We start from the raw sequence: 17951 nt of genomic DNA, 5'->3' as shown, positions 1-17951 counted from the left end.
TCTCTCTTTTAGGGCTGTTTTTGCATGATACATTAGCCTTATTTGTGAGACATTTTAGACCTCGACCTAAACTGAAAAAAATCTTGTTTTGATATCATATTTATGTTTGATTAAGGTCTATTCTCTGTTTGGAGTTATCTTCCCCTATGCATGCTTCATTCCTTCATGATTAAGGTTACGCATTAGAGCACTTGCATTAGCCATGGTTTGGCCTCTTAGCCACTGAAATCCAGTGGATTTTCAGTGGCTTTGACACATTTTTGAGGGCCAAAATTAGAGGGGGGTGACCCCCTCTCTCCTTGTCTTGTTTGGGGATCTTTTAGGCCTTCCAAAGGGACCCTATTTTGCATGCATCGAAGTCACTCTCCAGGCCTCATTCTGAGGGTTTTGAGGTCTGCCTTAGCTCTATCCGAGGCCCATTTCACCATATTTTAAGTCTATGTTGCATGTGTAGACCAATCCCATTCAAGGCCCTTCAAAGAGGCCTTTCTTTGCATGTTCCCTAGACCAATTTCAGGGTCAATTTGGTGAGTTTTAGGGCTGTCATATTTGATTTCCAGAGTTGGTTGTGCCATGCTAAGTGTCCTTGATGCATGTGCTTAATTACCCCTTGTATGCCCTTCCAAAGAAGCCCCTCATTTTTGCACATGTTGGCTGAATTTCAGTGATTATTTGGACATATTTTGGCATGTTTTATTCACTGATTTTTGCTGGTTCGGTGAGATTTCATATGCTTCATATGCATGCCATGTAAACCATGTTTGCTAGTCAAAGTTGCATGCTATTTTAGTCCATCACGCTAGCATCTTTTGGTCATGCTTTGAACTAGAAATGTTCATGTTTTGGGACTGCCTTGGCTCTGTTTTTGTGCTTCATGGTCAAATAATGCATGCTTTGTATAGCTACAAGTCAACACATGTGCCTAGTTTTGAGTTTCGGGGCTTATTCCATGCATCGGGTGCCATATTTCCATGTTTCGGGACCATTTAGCATCATGTTTCAGTGCTGAAAATTATATGTTTGTATGCCATCTTTCATCCCTTGCCATGCTTTGGTAGAGTGGCATTTTATGCCTTAGGTTCGGTCCTCGATATGCGTGCATGTGTGCACGCATTTCGGTTGTCTCATTTTCATCTAATGGCCATTGATGTGAGTGTGGCTAAGGTCCACTCATGTTGGTGTAAGTCCATTATGCATTGTGTATGCCATTTCATAGCATTACGTATGCTAGGTTGTATTTTAGAGCATTGTGTATGTCATGTTGCGTCGTGCATTGTGTATGCCATTTCATAGCATTGCGTATGCTAGGTTGTATGTTAGTCGCATTGCGTATGCCATCTCATTTGCATTGTGTTTGGGATAGGAGTTAGCCCAAGCACGGGAAACGAGGGACGTTTCGTACTCCGAGTGACGGAACGTGTCTCAATTCCCCGGTAGCCGACACTCCGGATTACCCATGATGGAGTTTAGGTCTTGTTGTGTTTTCATGTGCATTCATTTCACATCGAGTCGTGCAATTCGACTCCTCGGCCATCATGCATCGATATGCGTGATTAGTGGCACGAGGATCGAGGACTACACTCCCCGAAGAGTAGTCATGCATACATATGTGAAAATACTTTGCCATGCCCCTTTGTTGCTCTCTGTTGCAGTAAATCAGAAATAAGCGACCTTCTAGAGCGTTGCGCAATATTCCGAAAACAATTGCAAACAGAGGCGAATCGGGGCATCGCAATGGATTTCTGCGCCAGGCAATTCAAGCACGCATCATTCCACCATTCGGAACAGAGCTGAGGCAGTCCATAGGCTTACATGCTAGTTTATCGCTTTCCTAGTTAATTTGTTAATTAATTAGGGTTTTGTAATATTTAATTGTTCATCCCGGACTGTAATTATTTGTTCGGACTGTATTATTCTTTTGGACCATCCGAGCGAGGGTAATGTTGTAATAAGTGTGCGTGAGTGTGATGTATGTCTTCCAACCCCACGTCTTTCTCCCTTTTATTTACCAGCTTATGATGGTTAGATTGGGGCATGTTTCAATTAGCATACAGTATGATAGCATGTTTGTATTCATTCATCTGTATTGCATGCACCGGGCTCGGCGCATCATACTAACTGCATTTGTATTTCAATTCCAAATTGAATACTTGTTAGTTGTAGCATTGCACATGCCATGTTTAGAATAGCCGAGCCTATCTTAGTTGCATTTTGCATATGTTGCATTAGGCATTTCTGTATAGTTAGGATCATGCATGGATTTCTAACAGAGCTTCTGTTTTGGCTTGGAGTACTCGGTAAGTTTTATGCTTTAGCATCCTTGCATGCGTGTAAGTGACTGCCATGATAGCATACTTACTACGAGGCTATGTGCTTATGTGATATAACTGCCTGAATGCCTGTGGGTGAAGGTTGGGTTATTTGAACTAGAACAATTCATTAATTGTGAGTTTTAAGCCCAGTAGATAGTGGCAAAATCATGTTTTCTAAGCCCACCCGAGGGTGGCAAATCCACGTCTTAGCCTACTTGTGGGTAGCACCATCAAACCATTTTCAAATAAACAAACATGAAATGTTTCATTCCAATTCAGGCGACCCAGTCTATACTTGTATGTTGTGCGCATCACTTAGTAAATATAGGCTAATAACCGGAATAAGAACGCATAATGTTTTCAAAACTAGATATCATGGTTAGTAGAGGTCGATCGTTGATCAGGCGAGCGGGGGTGCTCACGAAGTGACCTTCCCCAATCGTACCCAAGTTCCCGAGCTGAGGCAACTTTGGTGATGACGGACATGTGGCCTTAGGCAACGAGTCAGGGTTTCCTAAATTCCCCCAAAATAAATATTTAGGTGGTGACTCTGTGTCTGGCAAAGCAGTCCATGTTTGGCACTTCATTCTAAAAAATCTGTTTTCCAAAACGATTTGTCGGATTTGGACTCTTTGATGAGTCATCGGTCTTGCATTGCACTCTGCGAGATTAGATACAGGACCGTGACACCAAATCGAGTCTGAACTGTAGAGAGGCCCGAGGGCGCGTCAACAGAGCCTCTTCATGGAGAAACCGGGCCAAATTTAGAGTTGTAAGATAGAACAGCATCTTCTGCTACCATCTTCTGCTATCACCACGCACCCGCACTCAAGCCCAGCCCGACCGGACGGACGGCGACGGCGCGCGTGGTGATTTTTGGGTCCAATGGGTTTAGCCCATTTTATCCATAACCTCCCTTTCTACAAAACTTGGGTACCCCTTAGGGCACACCCCAAGTTCCAATCCCATGCCTTATAAACCCACTCAAAACTTCCCACCAAATCAATGTAGGGCAAGCCATTTTTCAAACCTTTAAGGATTTTTCACCAAAACTTCATTTCCATGGAGCACACTTTGGTTTCAATTTCCCATTTACTCGATAATGGTTTTGAGCAACCAAATATACCACGTGAATCACAACGCGACATAGAACGTGTTACCACTTAGACCTGCCAAATTTGGTGTACGAGTCCCACCTAAATAATAGACCAAAGTTAGAAAAAATTCTGTTATATACCCAGATTTTTCCAAACCATTTCTAACACAGGTTACCCATGAGATGTTTCTATAATTGCAACTTACACCCCTATTTCAAGCATGACAATGAGGCTGGACATGTAGGCTGTAATATAGCCGGTCACAACTCTGGGAACATACTCGACCATTCAATTCAGATATGGGCAATGCATATCACTCCCATGGATCAAAACACCATTCCAATAGGTGAAATCATGCCAGTTAAAGGCACTCCTTTTGATTTCACAGCTGAGAAGAAAATTGAGAGTTTGATTCACGATGTTGGTTTAGGTTATGACCACAATTTTGTGCTGTACTGTGAGTATGCTAGTCTTTGGAGAAGGGAAAATGTGAATAAATTCTACTTTTTTTTTCCCTTCTTCCCTCTCTTAGTTCTTATGGGGTTATCTGATCTTTTTTATGTTATGAGACCTAAAATAATAATGAGAAAGTAAGTTGATCATCCAATGAGAAAGTAAATTCTACTTTATATTTTTTTAGAGATTGTTCTTTGCAATGAATTGTTAAGTAGAGATGATCATCCAATGGACAAAACTTTTGAGTTATACGTGAATAAAGTCTAGTTGTAATGAATAAAGCACTGGTTTTGCTTGGTGTGCTGTAAATGCCCGACATATCAATTTATCAGAATTTTGGTGTCATGTATGAATCACTTGTTTGATGATAAATGGAAGAAAATATAAACGAAATGGGTTCGATTTTCGAAATCCATTCTTCCTTGTTCTGAAAATCCATTCGTCCTCTGTTTTTTTTAGTGTATGTATATACTAAAGGTTTGGTTATATTGTTCCTTGTCTCAACTCAGATTGAGTTGAAATAGTATGATGGTTTTTTGGGTCATGTATTGAAGAGAATTTGTTGTAGTAAATAACATTTTATCATTTATTAAAGTTACAGTTAATTGACTTATTATAGAAATGAATCAGCTATTTTTTTTTTTTTTTTTTTTCAAAAGCTTTGATTACAAAGGAACATGTAACTGAATTATCAAGGCTCTTGCTATAAAATCTATTGGTGAAGCAATGAACATAATTTTTTCTATCAATAATGTTGGCATCCCACATTGATTGTTGACCATATTTAGAAGTTGGCCAAAGGAAGAACTTAAACAAAATACAAGTTTATGCAATTGTGATTAAAAGGCGAATCAAAGTGACAATCAAACAAAGTACGAAATTAGCAATAATCACAAAATCAAACAATTTTCAAGTTAGAACACTACACACAAAGACTCATTTCATGTCCTAGGCAAACCACCAACTTAAAACCCCTTTCCTAATGCATACATAGCTCCCACTCCACTATTCATTAGTTTCTTTAGAAGTTGAAGGGGACATCGAAGGTGTGGATGACGTATGCGAGCAGCAATGCCACCAACGTCAGCACGTATGCGATCCCTTGGTAAATTGTTGTTCCTGAGAGACTCACAACACCATCAACATTTGTGGCACTCAATCAGTACATCAAAATTCAAGAATAGTCCATAGTCTACAAGATTATTTATACATAATTATTTTTTAAAGGTACAAAACGATTTTAAAATAGATTTTTTTTTAATAACTAATATCATTTTCTTTTTTCTCTCCACAAATTTGACAAACACCATTACATTTGAGTGTTAATCACATTCTAATCATAAAAAATTCAACATATAGGAGGAGAACTTGGGCTTAGCAGTAACACTGGTTTAAAAGACAAACATATTAAGCAAGGAGTTAATACCCCAAAATAAGCTATAACCCATGACATTTAATCCAAATATACGAAATTCTGTTTGATTTTTGTTAATAAAAATAGATTTTTTTAATAACTAATATCATTTACTTTTTTTTTTTGTCCACAAATTTGATAAAAATCATGAATTAATTTGTAAAGTACCTGTTCAAAGCTTTTGGTGCCCATACATATATATATATATATATATATCAGTAGAAATCAAATCTATATATATATATGGGCACCAAAATCTATATATATAATTTGTAAAGTACCAGTTCAAAGCTTTGTTACATCTAATCATATATATATATCAGTAGAAATCACACGCACACACACACACACATACACACACACACATATATATATATATATATATATATCAGTAACAAAAATAAGAATGAAGACGCAAGGGACGACATGGACGAAACGGACCTCGTGCCGCCTCCTTTTGCGCTTCATCGCCGCTTCTACTCGCTTCGCCGCCGTCTCCAAGTTGCAAGAGTCAGTCGGTTGCCTGTGTCAGTCTCTCTGTTTGTCTCCCTCAAAGAGGGGTTAGGTTCACAAACTAAAGGCAAACGAAAAAGAGGCTAAAAAACAAAAGAAGAAGAAGGGGAAAAAAGAAAAAGAAAAAAAGAGAGATCAAAATGACATCGTTTTGACCCACCGCAGAACCGCCGTAAGAAACAATGGCAGAGGATCCGGACTCTATAAATTTACCAGTCAATTCTCTTCCTCCATAATCATTCATTTTAAAATTTTTAGGATGGATTTCAATTCTCTGGTATAATATTTAAAATTCTTACCTTCTAAAAAGTTTTTAGCCTTGTAAAAAAGTTTTAAAAAAAATTCACCAAGACTTAAAATTTCGATTTTGAGTTTAGAACACTCAAAAAAAAAAAAAAAAAAAAATTAAAATGAACAAAATATTTTTTATTTTTTTAAATAAAAACAGTCTGCTTAAAACCGCCAAACAAATCAATATTATCATTAAAATCTCTCATTTTTACCTTGATTTGTTTGGATGGCAGAAGATTATGACAATTCAATGATCAACAACCTAATAATTGCACCATTGGCTTCAAAATATAGAAATTAGAAAAAATAGAAAAAGACTAATGGGTGTTTTGGAATGTTCTAAATAAGTGCATTTTTTAACTTTTTATAAAGAAAAAATGAATAGAAAAGTAGAGAAAGTGGTAGAAAAATAGAGAGTAGATATTGATTGATGTGACCCAAATATGTATGTAAAAAAAGTATACTTTTTTAGTGCATGCCAAACAAGCACTAACTTTAAGTTGATGGATGTAGCCGCGCCTTATGGCGCAGTGAGTGAAAAGTTTGGGATTCAAATTGATCGATTAACAATAATTCTTTTAAGTTGTAATTTAACTTTTACTAGTAACATATTAATATTTTATCTTTGACCGAAAAAAAATTTACTTCAAAAATAATCAGTGTATTTGGTTTCAATTTTCTGAATTTTATTTTTTAAAAATTGAGTTTTTTATTTTTTATTTTTTATGTTATTTTATTTTATTTTTAGTGAATATTCTTAAAATTTTAAGCAATTTTTTATATTTTTTTAGATGCATTTTACTTAAATGTATCTCAAAGTAAAATATTTATAAAAAAATATTTTAAAAAATTAATAAATTCCCCAAAATATGAAAAATATATTGAATTTTCGTATTTTTTTTTATTTATATTTTTGGTATTTAGTGAATTTTTTTTAAAAAAATTTTCATAAATATTATACATTTTAAATGTATTTATGTTAAGTACATCTAAAATTTTTAAAAAATACTTAAAATATTAAAAAAATCAATAAAAATTAAAAATGAAAACAAACAGAGTGAATAATAGTATCCATCATTTTGATAAGCCGGTTGAGCTGCATTTCCTGACCTCTTAAAACTGTCACTACCACATTATACATCAGTACTTATACATCAGTTTATATTCAACAATTAAAACAAACAAAATGACTGAACTGAAAAGATGGGACTTGCAACCTTAGACCATCTCCAACGTTGCATCAGATTTGGCATCAAATTCAAATTTGATGAAAAAAGTCACTTTTTCTCTCTTTAATGGTTCACCAAATTGAGAACGGAACAAAACTTTCATCAAACTGAGGATAAGTGTGAGATTTCACCATTTCACTATGCTGTAATGTTGGGGGTGGGCCAACCGGTCAATTGGCCGGACATCCGGCCGGTTGACCCACCGGTTATCCAGTTACTTCAACAATAGAGATTGGCAGTCTGAAACTTCCTCTCCATCTTCCTCACCATCCTATCCATGTCCTTCACCAAAAACCCTAATTTATTTACATCTATATATCCATAAACTATATCCCCATAAACATGCTCCAACCCTTGAAGCGCCGGAACCAAACACTTCTTCCCCAATCTCGACATAGCTCTAGCGACCTAGTTCAGTTCGTCGAGCTTCTCGGCTAGGGCTAGCTCGAGAAGATAAGTCTTGTAACGCCCTCAAAATAATAACATTAAACCCATTAAATAAGACATGCATTGATATTCAAAAGTTTCACATTCTTTCATTTATCAGAGTTTCATTACAAAAAGTATTACATGCTAACAACAAAAGCAAATGCCCTATGGGCTTACAGCTTTCCAAGTTAACACTTGGTTACAACAAAAGAGTACTAACTCATACACGTTAAGCCCTTGGCTTGAATTTACATGTAATACATCAAAAGTAAAACGACAAAAAGTATGTCCGCCTCTAGCCTCCCAAGCTATGTCCTTGGAGGTGGCATGCTACCTGTACCTGAAAATGATATTCCCATATAGGGTGAGCCACAGCCCAGTAGAAATACACTAAACCAACCATGAACAATGACTAAAAGATTAGCAATTGATAGATGGCCAACACTGATACATTCACATAAATTACATATTTATGTCATACGACTTATGAGTCCAAGTTACTTTTCATTTTCCCTTTTTCAACAGATAAGCATGTTAGCTCTATCATCATTTCAACAGATATGTATAAAAACTATATCCCACATTCACAGATAAGCATATAAGCTATATCCACATTCTCAACAGATATGTATAACCACAATATCCCACATTCACAGATAAGCATATAAGCTGTATCCACACTTCACAAAGATAAGCATATAAGCTTTATCTTCACCTTTCTAGACAAGCATATGAGCTGTATCTACGGAGTTCATCCCCTGTCTTCTCCCAACACTATCCGGTTTAGAGGTACATCCCCTATCTTCCCCTAAACCGCGGAGTACATTCCCCATCTCCTCCTCTACACATAACGTATACAAACACATTGGTTCTATATACAATCACTCAATACATACAGTTAATGTATTCTATCAACCGTCAAATTTCATGACACATTCCATTGATTAGTTTCCGTTTGCCTAATCATCATGCATTGTCTACAACAATCACGACTATCCTCCACCGATAGCCCAAAGCAGTTATTTCTAAACAGAAAATAAATGCACAAATGGATATTCAATCAACATTTCATTCCCTTATTTCTCACAATTAATTATCCCAATTAATCAAACAATGTAATTAGGTCATTTCCATAATTAACATTTCAACCCTTAGGTCTCATTCTCATCAATGATTTAACATTTATTCCATTTCTCAATGCCAAACATGCATCTAGGTTTATTATGAATAAAACCCCAACTTTTGTAAAATCACACAAAAGCCCCAAACTTTCACAAAATTACCAAACCAACCCCAACATCTTAAAATACTAAAATTTAAAGACAAAATCCATGGAGAGGAGTAGGATATCCCTACCTCGAAGTTTGAGCCAAAAAGGAGATGAAGACTCGAAGATCAACGTGCTTCAAACCCACACTTTTTCAGATTAAAACGAAGCTCTCAACGCCCTCTATCTTTTTAACAAAGGCCCTAGGCTAGATTCACACTCTAGGGAGATCAATTCTTAGAGAGAAAGTAAGTTTAGAGAGAGAGAGTCTCGGATCTAGGGTTTGAAAGAAAAAGAAAGTGAAAAAGTGATGTTCAAAAACGCTACTGTCCGCTGATATAAAACACGCTCGCTCGAGCGAAGCCTTTGTCGCTCGAGCGACCAGACACCGAAAACTCTCGCTCGAGCCAAGAAGTTCTCGCTCGAGCCGAAAACTCAGAAGTGCGCTCGAGCGAAAGAATGCTCGCTCGAGCCAACAACTCAAACCCTCAGGTCTGCAACCAGAAGCACGCTCGAGCGACAGACCTCTCGCTCGAGCGAAGAACAAACCAGACCGCTCGAGCGTAGAAAGCTCGCTCGAGCCAAGAAATGCAACTCTCAGGTCCAGAACCAGACGCAATTGCTCGCTCGAGCGAAGCCACTCTGGCTCGATCCACCAGACACGAACTCAACTCTCGATCGAGCGACCAACTCCTCGCTCGAGCGAAGATTCAAAAATCTGGGCAGCAACACTAGGCTCCCAAACACAACCAACCTGTAACAAACCTGCCCAACACATCCTATAACTCAATATACAAAGTAAAAAGGATGTAAACAAGATAATAATCAACTACCAACATCCACGGACACATGTCCGGATCACTGTTCAACAAGGGTAAACCCGGGATCGCTATAAGTCTCATCTGATGAGACTAGATTTTTGACTCTATATGAATTCATTGAGATTTGTGGTTAGAAGAGTGCTTCAGTGCTTTAGAGCTGAGATTTGAATTCATTGAGATTTTTGACTCTATATGAATTCAGACTAGATTTCTGACTTTATATAAATTTAAGAGCTTCTCAATGTGTTGTTGGTTTTTGGAAGAGTGCTTTAGATTTGTAATTGCTTGGTTACCCATTTTTCAAATCGATTTTGTGTTGAAAAAAGTTGGAGCAGCTCTCAAATGCGTGTGTTCTTCAGAGGGAAAGTTGCAACAATGGTGCATTTACTCTTGTCGGTTGACCAATTGAACGTCTGGCCGGTCTTTCTCTCTGACGACCAGTGGTTTGATTATAGCACCGTTGGAGCGATTGATATTAGATAAAGGATTTCGTACTTTTTTTAGTCAAATTTGATGAATTATTTGATTAACCATTGGAGATGCTCTTAAGCCCTTGTTTGGCATGAAGGTCTGTTTGTTTCACTGGATATAAAATTGAGGATATAATATGATGTGAGATTATGCATGATATATAATGAATATGATATATGTATTGGATAATATATCTCCCAATTCATGTTTGTTGACTTGATATATAAGACTGGATATGTATTATCCATATTTGTTTTACAAAATATAATGTGGGATATAAACAAATAATTTCCCAGATTGCCCTCATAATATATTTTAAATACCAATATTGGAACTAATGCAAATAAACAAATTAAAAATTCAGAACTAATGCAAATAAACAAATTAAAAATTCATATTATTTTTTATTGGAACAAATTAAAGATACATATTAAATTCAATAATTTTTCCAAACAAAAAATAAGTTATATTATATTAATGTCAACCTGATAATGATAAAAAAATTATATTATATGAAATTCAAAAATTATATTAAATTAAAGGGTGATTTACAGGTAAGTCCCGTTTTAGCAAATAATGGTACATTAAGTCCTAATTCAAAAACTTTTAACCAGTAAGTTCCATAATCCATTGAGATGACGAAACTACCCTTACCAAATCAAAACACAAAACAAAAATCGCAGATTCACGATTTCATTCACAGTTCATCCCGCCATTTCTCACCCTCGCAGATTTCATTCTCACATTTATCAATTTCGCCTCACATTTCGTCTTCCTTCATCAATCTCGTCTTTCTTCATCAATCTCGTCTCAGATTTCACAAAAACAAACTAGATCATCAAACATTCAAACATCCGAACAACCAAACATGGTGAAAACAAGTAAGATTAAAGTATCTTAAATCCTAGTTTTTGCGAAATCTTTCATTTTCGAAACTTTTGTTTTTGATTTCCATTTCATCTTGAATGTTGAGTTCGAAACTTCATTTTCAAACCTTTTGTTTTTTATTTCCATTTCAGCTTGAATGTTGAGTTCGAAACTTTTGTTTTCGAAACTTTTGTTTTTGTTTTTGTTTTTGTTTTTGTTTTTGTTTTTGTTTTTGTTTTTGTTTGTGAATCTGAGAACATTCATTGTAATGCCACAAAAATCATGTTCTCATTCTTTCAGTTTAGGTTTCATTGTTGATTTTGGTACGATTGCTATGAATATTCTCAGATTCTTAGTGAATTTGAATGAAAAACCCTAGTTAATCATGTTCCCTTGCTTTCTAGTTGGGTTTCATTGTTGATTTTGGTGCGATTGCTGTAAATATTCTCTAATTCTTAGTGAATTTGAGTGAAAAATCCTAGTTAATCATGTTCTCTTGCTTTGTATTTAAGTTTCAATGTTGATTTTGGTGCGATTACTGTTAATATTCTCAAATTCTTAGTGAATTTGAGTGAAAAACCCTAGTTAATCATGTTCTCTTACTTTCAATTTAGTTTTCAATGTTGATTTTAGTACCATTGCTATTAATGTTTTCAGATTCATATTGAATTTGAGTGAAAAACCCTAATTAATCATCTTCTCTTACTTTCAATTTAGGATTCAATGTTGATTTGGCTATCATTGCTGTTAATGTTCTCAGATTCTTACTGAAATTAAGTGAAAAACCCTAGTTAATCATATTCTCTTGCTTTCAATTTAAGTTTCAGTGTCGATTTTGCTTTGATTGCTTTGAATGTTCTCATATTCCGAATCAATTTGAGTGAAAAACCCTACTTAATCATATCCTATTCCTTTCAATTTAGGTTTGAATGCTGAGTGTGGTACCATTGCTATCAATGTTCTCATATTTTCAATCAATTTCAGTGAAAAACCTTAGTTAATCATATTCTATTGGTTTCAATTTAGCTTTCATTGTTGATTTTGGTACGATTCCTGTGAATGTTCTCAGATTCTTAGACAATTTGAGTAAAAAACCTTAGTGAATCATATTCTCTTGGTTTCAATTTGGGTTTCAATATGAATCAATTTGAATAAAAAAAACCCTAGTTATTCATATCCTATTGCTTTTAATTTAGGTTTCAATGTTCAGTGTGGTACCATTGCTGTCAATGCTCTCATATTTTCAATCAATTTGAGTGAAAAACCTTAGTTAATCATATTCTCTTAGTTTCAATTTAGCTTTCATTGTTGATTTTGGCACGATTCCTGTGAATGTTCTCAAATTCTTTGACAATTTGAGTAAAAAACCTTAGTGAATCATATTCTCTGGTTTCAATTTAGCTTTCAATGTTGATTTTGGTACGATTCCTGTGAATGTTCTCAGATTCTTAGACAATTTGAATAAAAAAACCTTAGTGAATCATATTCTCTTGGTTTCAATTTGGGTTTCAATGTTGATTTTCGTACTATTGTTGTTAATGTTCTCAGATTCTTAGTCAATTTGAGTGAAAACCTGGACTTAATCCATATTCTCTTGATTTCAATTTAGGTTTCAATATTGAGTTTGACATGATTGTTGTGAATTTTCTCAAGTTTTCAATCAATTTGATTGAAAACCCTAGTTAATCATGTTCTCTAGCTTCCAATTTAAGTTTCAATGTTGATTTTGCTGCGATTGCTGTGAATATTCTCATATTCTGAATCAATTTGAGTGAAAAACCCTAGTTAATCATCTTTTCTTGCTTTCAATTTAAGTTTCAATGTTGATTTTGTTTTTATAGCCATGAATGTTATCAAATTTAGCCTTCATGAGAATAACATTGGATTGATTCTTTTAGGACACATTCTCAGTGTTTATATGTTGTCTATGTTGATTTTTCGTACAGGAAAGCAGCTCATGAAAACCCCAAGACTAAAAAGTAATGCAAAGAAAACGATAAGAAAGCATAAAAAATCAACTTCAACGGATAAAAAGCAAAAGGGAAAGCGTAGAAAATGGGAATTAACTTTCAAATCAAACATGGTGACAATAGTGAAGCTATTACAGCACATCAAACTCAGGAATGAGCATATTAATGGGTTGAAGAAAACCCCATTTTGGTTATTGTTTGATGTAATATTGAAAAACAAGATGAATTATAAACAATGCAAAAAATATGATGACATTGCATTGAAAATAATTCAAACATACCAGCCAGGTAGCAGTGGTTCTTTCCAGTTAGGACTAGAAACTGTAAAGCTAACAATAGAAGACATCAAGTCCATCTCCGGTATATCTTGTGGAGATGAGCCGATGCATCCTGGTTGTGGAAATAAAAGTATATCATCATTTCTGACAAGAAGATCCATACAAACTGAAAGGCTATTTGTAGACACCCCATTTTTGACCATTCTCAAGACTTGAACGTCATCGTCTGAACACTCGATGATCATCCATGTTCGTGTTCGTTTTGAGAGCCTGAAGTTCTTGGCGGAGTGCCTTGCCTTCGGACCTCTCAACTTGTCTGTTTTGTGCTTGGTTGTGGACCAAGGGCTTGTAGCTTTGCTTCTAGGAGAAGAGGGTGGCCCCTCAGCCAGCCCTACAACCCATCGGCCAGGGTTTATGTCCATCGGCCATCAATGATGGTCAGTCGGCTACACTGATGGCCGGTCGGCCTCGTTAATGGTCAGTTGGCCACTGATAATGGTCGGCAGCCTTTTTTGTTCTTTTTTAGATATTTTATGTGCCAGCTGTGCTAGTTGTTGAACACTGAAGCCATCATCCATACACGAGTATGGAGGGATGGAAACAAGCTTCTAGCTTGTCAAGGAAACTTTGGCTTGCATTTTCTATATAAGGGAAGGTCCCTCCCGCTTTTAAGAGGTTTTGAATTTTGGAAGAGCAAAATCTTACTCTCTCTCTAGAATTCTCTCTCTCTCTCTCTCTCTATATATATATATATATTGTGCTTGAAAGTATATTTTCTTCACATATTTTCGCTAGAACACCTAGTCAAACACCACTACCTTGTTGCTGAGGTGTTTGAAGGTCTTATTTGGGCTGTTGAACATTGGTTTTTGGCTCAGAAGTTGCTGTCTTGCTGCTGTTCTTCAAGGGTATGCTTCTTCCCCTTTTAAGCTTGTCTTTTGTATACTAGTGTAGGCCACCTTTGCATGTTGTTTTTGGCCTAGTTGTCAACTACAAAAACATTTATTTTTAAGTGTTACAAATGATGGTTTGAGTCCTTGTTGGAGTTAAGGGTGGTCCACCCTCTTTCATTGTTTATTTGCTAAGTTCTTTGCCATCTTTTAAAGCCTTTCAAACAATCTTTCCTTGGCCTTTAAACCACTGAATTCCAAAGGAATTTCAGTGGTGGAAAGGTGGTTTTGAGGTCCAAAATAAGAGGGGGTGGTCCCCCTCTCTTCATGTCTTGTTTGCATGTGTTGTTGGCCTACCAAGTGAGCATGTGTTTCTCCCTTTTTGAGGCTTAGTTCAAACATGTTTTTGGCTATATTTTAACATGTTTAAGCTCTGTTTTTGGCTGGTTTAGTCATTGGTTGCTTGCTTCTTACACTTGTAGTGCAATCTTGCTTACTAGCCTAGTGTGCTTGATGTTTTAGCCTATCGTTCTAGCTTGTGTTAGCTTGACTCCAGCATGTTTTTGGCTTTGATTTAGCATGATTTAACTCTGTTTCAAGTGGTCTTGGTCACATGTACTTCGCTTTGTATAGCTATAGTGTAACCGGCCCTTACTAGCTTTGTGTTTTGGAACATCTAGCATGCTTTGCTTGAGTTGCTTGCATGCTATGGCATCATTTAGCATATGATTTCAGAGCATATATCTTTGCCACACTCTTGCATGTTTCACTCCTTCAATGCTTTTGAGAGTTAAGCTTTGTGCCTTGCTTGCGAGCCAACATGTGCGCATGATTTTCTTGCCTTTTGTGCCTAAGTTTTAGCATGATTAGGCCACTGATTTGGCATGTTTTAGGTCTTTCCATAGCTGATTTGTTCATTTGAGCTTTGCATTGCATACCTCCAGTGTTGTGTCCTTCATTAGTTTCAATGCTTTTGACTCTTAACATGTTGTGCATGGTTTGTTTGCATGATTTTAAGTCATTTAGCATGTCATTTCAGTGCTGAAATATATGTCACTGCACTCCATTGTTTCACTCTTTCATTCGCTTTGAAAGAAGTCTTTAGCCCCTTGTTGGTTTGCGCATGGAATTGAGGCTCTCATGCCTAATGGTTTTAGCCTTCTCTTGAGGGTTTCTACTAACCAAAAGCATGAGGCTTCTTTCATGCTCAAAGTGCTTGTGGCTTAGGCCATCTCTCTTATTAGAGGACCTTCACATTGGACTTAACCGGTTAAGGGATTAATTGGTAAGCTAAAATGTGTAAACAAAATTGAATCAAGTAAAACATGCCAAGATAACATATGTGTGTTGCATTGCATGTGTTTGGATTAGACGTTAATCCAAACACAAGAAATGTGGGACGTTTCATACTCAAAGTGATGAAACGTGTCACGTTTCTTGGTCGCCAACACCCTTGATCATGCATGATAGGGTGGAGGCACTTTGAGTCTTATGTGCGCATTCACTAAGCTTGTACAAGCTTGGTTTTTGGGCCATCATGCATTGAGATGCTTGATTGGTGGCTTGAGAGCCAAGTACCACACTTCTTTGAGCTTGAGACATGATGAGGAGGGTGGTAGTATACACATTTCTTTCCAAATACATTGTCTTGGCTCTGTTGCTCTCTGTTGCAGCAAAGGCAAAATTTTGGAAAGAGAAGTGGCCGGCTGGCCACTTGAACTAGCCTACCAACCGCTTGCACTGGCCGGCCGGCCAATTGAGGTAGCCTACCGACTAGTTGAGGTGGCCGGCCGACCACCTACAGAGAAAATTGTCCAAAGTGTTCCTGGGTTGGGACAGATGCAATCTGGAAGTTCGTATGATGTTCTGAGATCATCGCGAGTGCAAACAGAGGCAACTCATGACAAGACAATGCATTTTCGGGCGAAGCAAACCGAGCATGCATGTCTCCCTCCCCTCGAGGCCATTTTACTGCTTTACTTAGCTAGTTAATTTACCGGTTTTGTAATTAATTAGTTAATGTGCTTAGCTAATTTAATTCATCTCTGTAATATTCTAATTAGCTTAGCATAGCTAGTTTCAATTCGGTTTGTAATTAATTAGCTTAGAATAGCTAATTAGTTAGTTTATAATAATTAGCATAGCTAGTTAGCTTGTTTATTCGGACCCTCCTTCGAGAGGGCTCATTGTTGTAATAAACGTGCGTGTGTATGTGCATGTCTTCCAACCCCGCGTCTTTCTCCCTTTTATTTAACCGCTTACGACGGTTAGTTTAGGGCATGTTTCAATTAGCATCCTTATGCTTTGCATGCGTGCATCATTCATTTGTCTTGCATGCACCGGGCTCGGCGCATCATTCAAAGTGCATTGTATTTCAATACTTACTTGAATACGTGTTTCAAAGCATGCTATCAAGTTGCTTCGTATGTCATGATTAGATAGCCAAGCCTATTTAGTTACATTTTGCATGTGTTGCATTAGGCAATTTAACATAGTTAGGATCATGCATGATTTCTAATTAGTTTTCTGTTTTGGCTCGGAGTACACTGTAAGTGTTTATGTTTTAGCATCCTTGCATGAGTGTGAGTGTTGCCATGATAGCATGCTTGCCATGAGGCTATTGCTTATATGCTTAACTGCATGAATGCCTGTGGGTGAAGGCTTGGTTGCTTGAATTGGAACAACTCGATAAATGTGCATTTTAAGCCCGCTTTGCGAAGTGACAAATCATGTTTTTAAGCACACTTGAGGGTGGCAAATCCGCGCTTTAGCCTACTTGCGAGTAGCACTTTCAAACCATTTTAAAAAACAAACATGAGTTGTTTTATTCCAATTCTCGTGATTGAGTCTATACTTGTATGCTGCGCGCATCACATAGCAAGTTAGCTAATAACCGAAATAAGAATACATGTGTTTATAAAACAACATATCATGTTTAGTAGAGATCGATCTTTGATCAGGCGAGCGGGGGTGCTCATTTCAAGACCTTCCTCTCTCGTACCCAAGTTCCCGAGCCGAGGCAACTTTGGTGATGACGGACACGTGGCCTTTGGCACGAGTCAGGGTTTCCTAAATTTTTCAAAATAAAATATTTAGATGGCGACTCTGTAATCTGGAAAAGCAGTCCATGTTTGGCGCTTTTTCATTCAAAATTGATTTTCCAAAACCAATTGCCAGATTTGGACTCTTTGGTGTTTATTAGTCTCACATTGTACTTTGTGAGATTAGATTCAGAACCGTGACAGGAGTCCGAACTGTAGTAAGACCAAATTTGCGCCCTCTTCAAAAGGGGGGGCGCGCGAAGAAAGTTAGGTCTACATTATCGAGCACAACCATCATAGACTTGTTGCAAAAAGCATTAAAAGGCAAGAAGAAAGAAGACACTGAAGATGTGATAAAGATGCTGTGTATGTATACTTGTTTGAAGCTTTTTTTCTCTACATCAGGATCAACAGTTGGATGGGTATTTCTTAATTACATGGAAGACATAAACTCAATGAGAAAATACAATTGGGCAGAAGCAATAAGAAACACACTGATGTTTTCAATTAAAAAATACCACAAAAATCCAGCAAAAGTCACAGGATGTGTTATGGCTCTCTTAGTAAGTACATCTTTACTCCATTCTATTAGTTTGTTGTTAATA

At 36.8% G+C, this 17951-nt stretch overlaps 1 long non-coding RNA gene across 1 annotated transcript; it reads right to left on the bottom strand.

Moving 5' to 3' along the window:
• Window positions 1–4673: 4673 nt before the first annotated feature.
• LOC145803712 (uncharacterized) lies at window positions 4674–5966 on the bottom strand. Its single transcript, XR_014345549.1, has 2 exons — window positions 5721–5966; window positions 4674–4984 (listed from the first exon to the last, which is right to left on the bottom strand). It is a non-coding gene; the product is annotated as an uncharacterized LOC145803712 (long non-coding RNA).
• Between the last annotated feature and the right edge of the window lie 11985 nt (window positions 5967–17951).

Source organism: Camellia sinensis, chromosome 1 (assembly GCF_055761805.1).
Source record: "Camellia sinensis isolate YWXY chromosome 1, ASM5576180v1, whole genome shotgun sequence".
In the NCBI taxonomy this organism is placed as follows: domain Eukaryota; kingdom Viridiplantae; phylum Streptophyta; class Magnoliopsida; order Ericales; family Theaceae; genus Camellia; species Camellia sinensis.
This window is presented reverse-complemented; position numbering and strand designations above follow the sequence as displayed.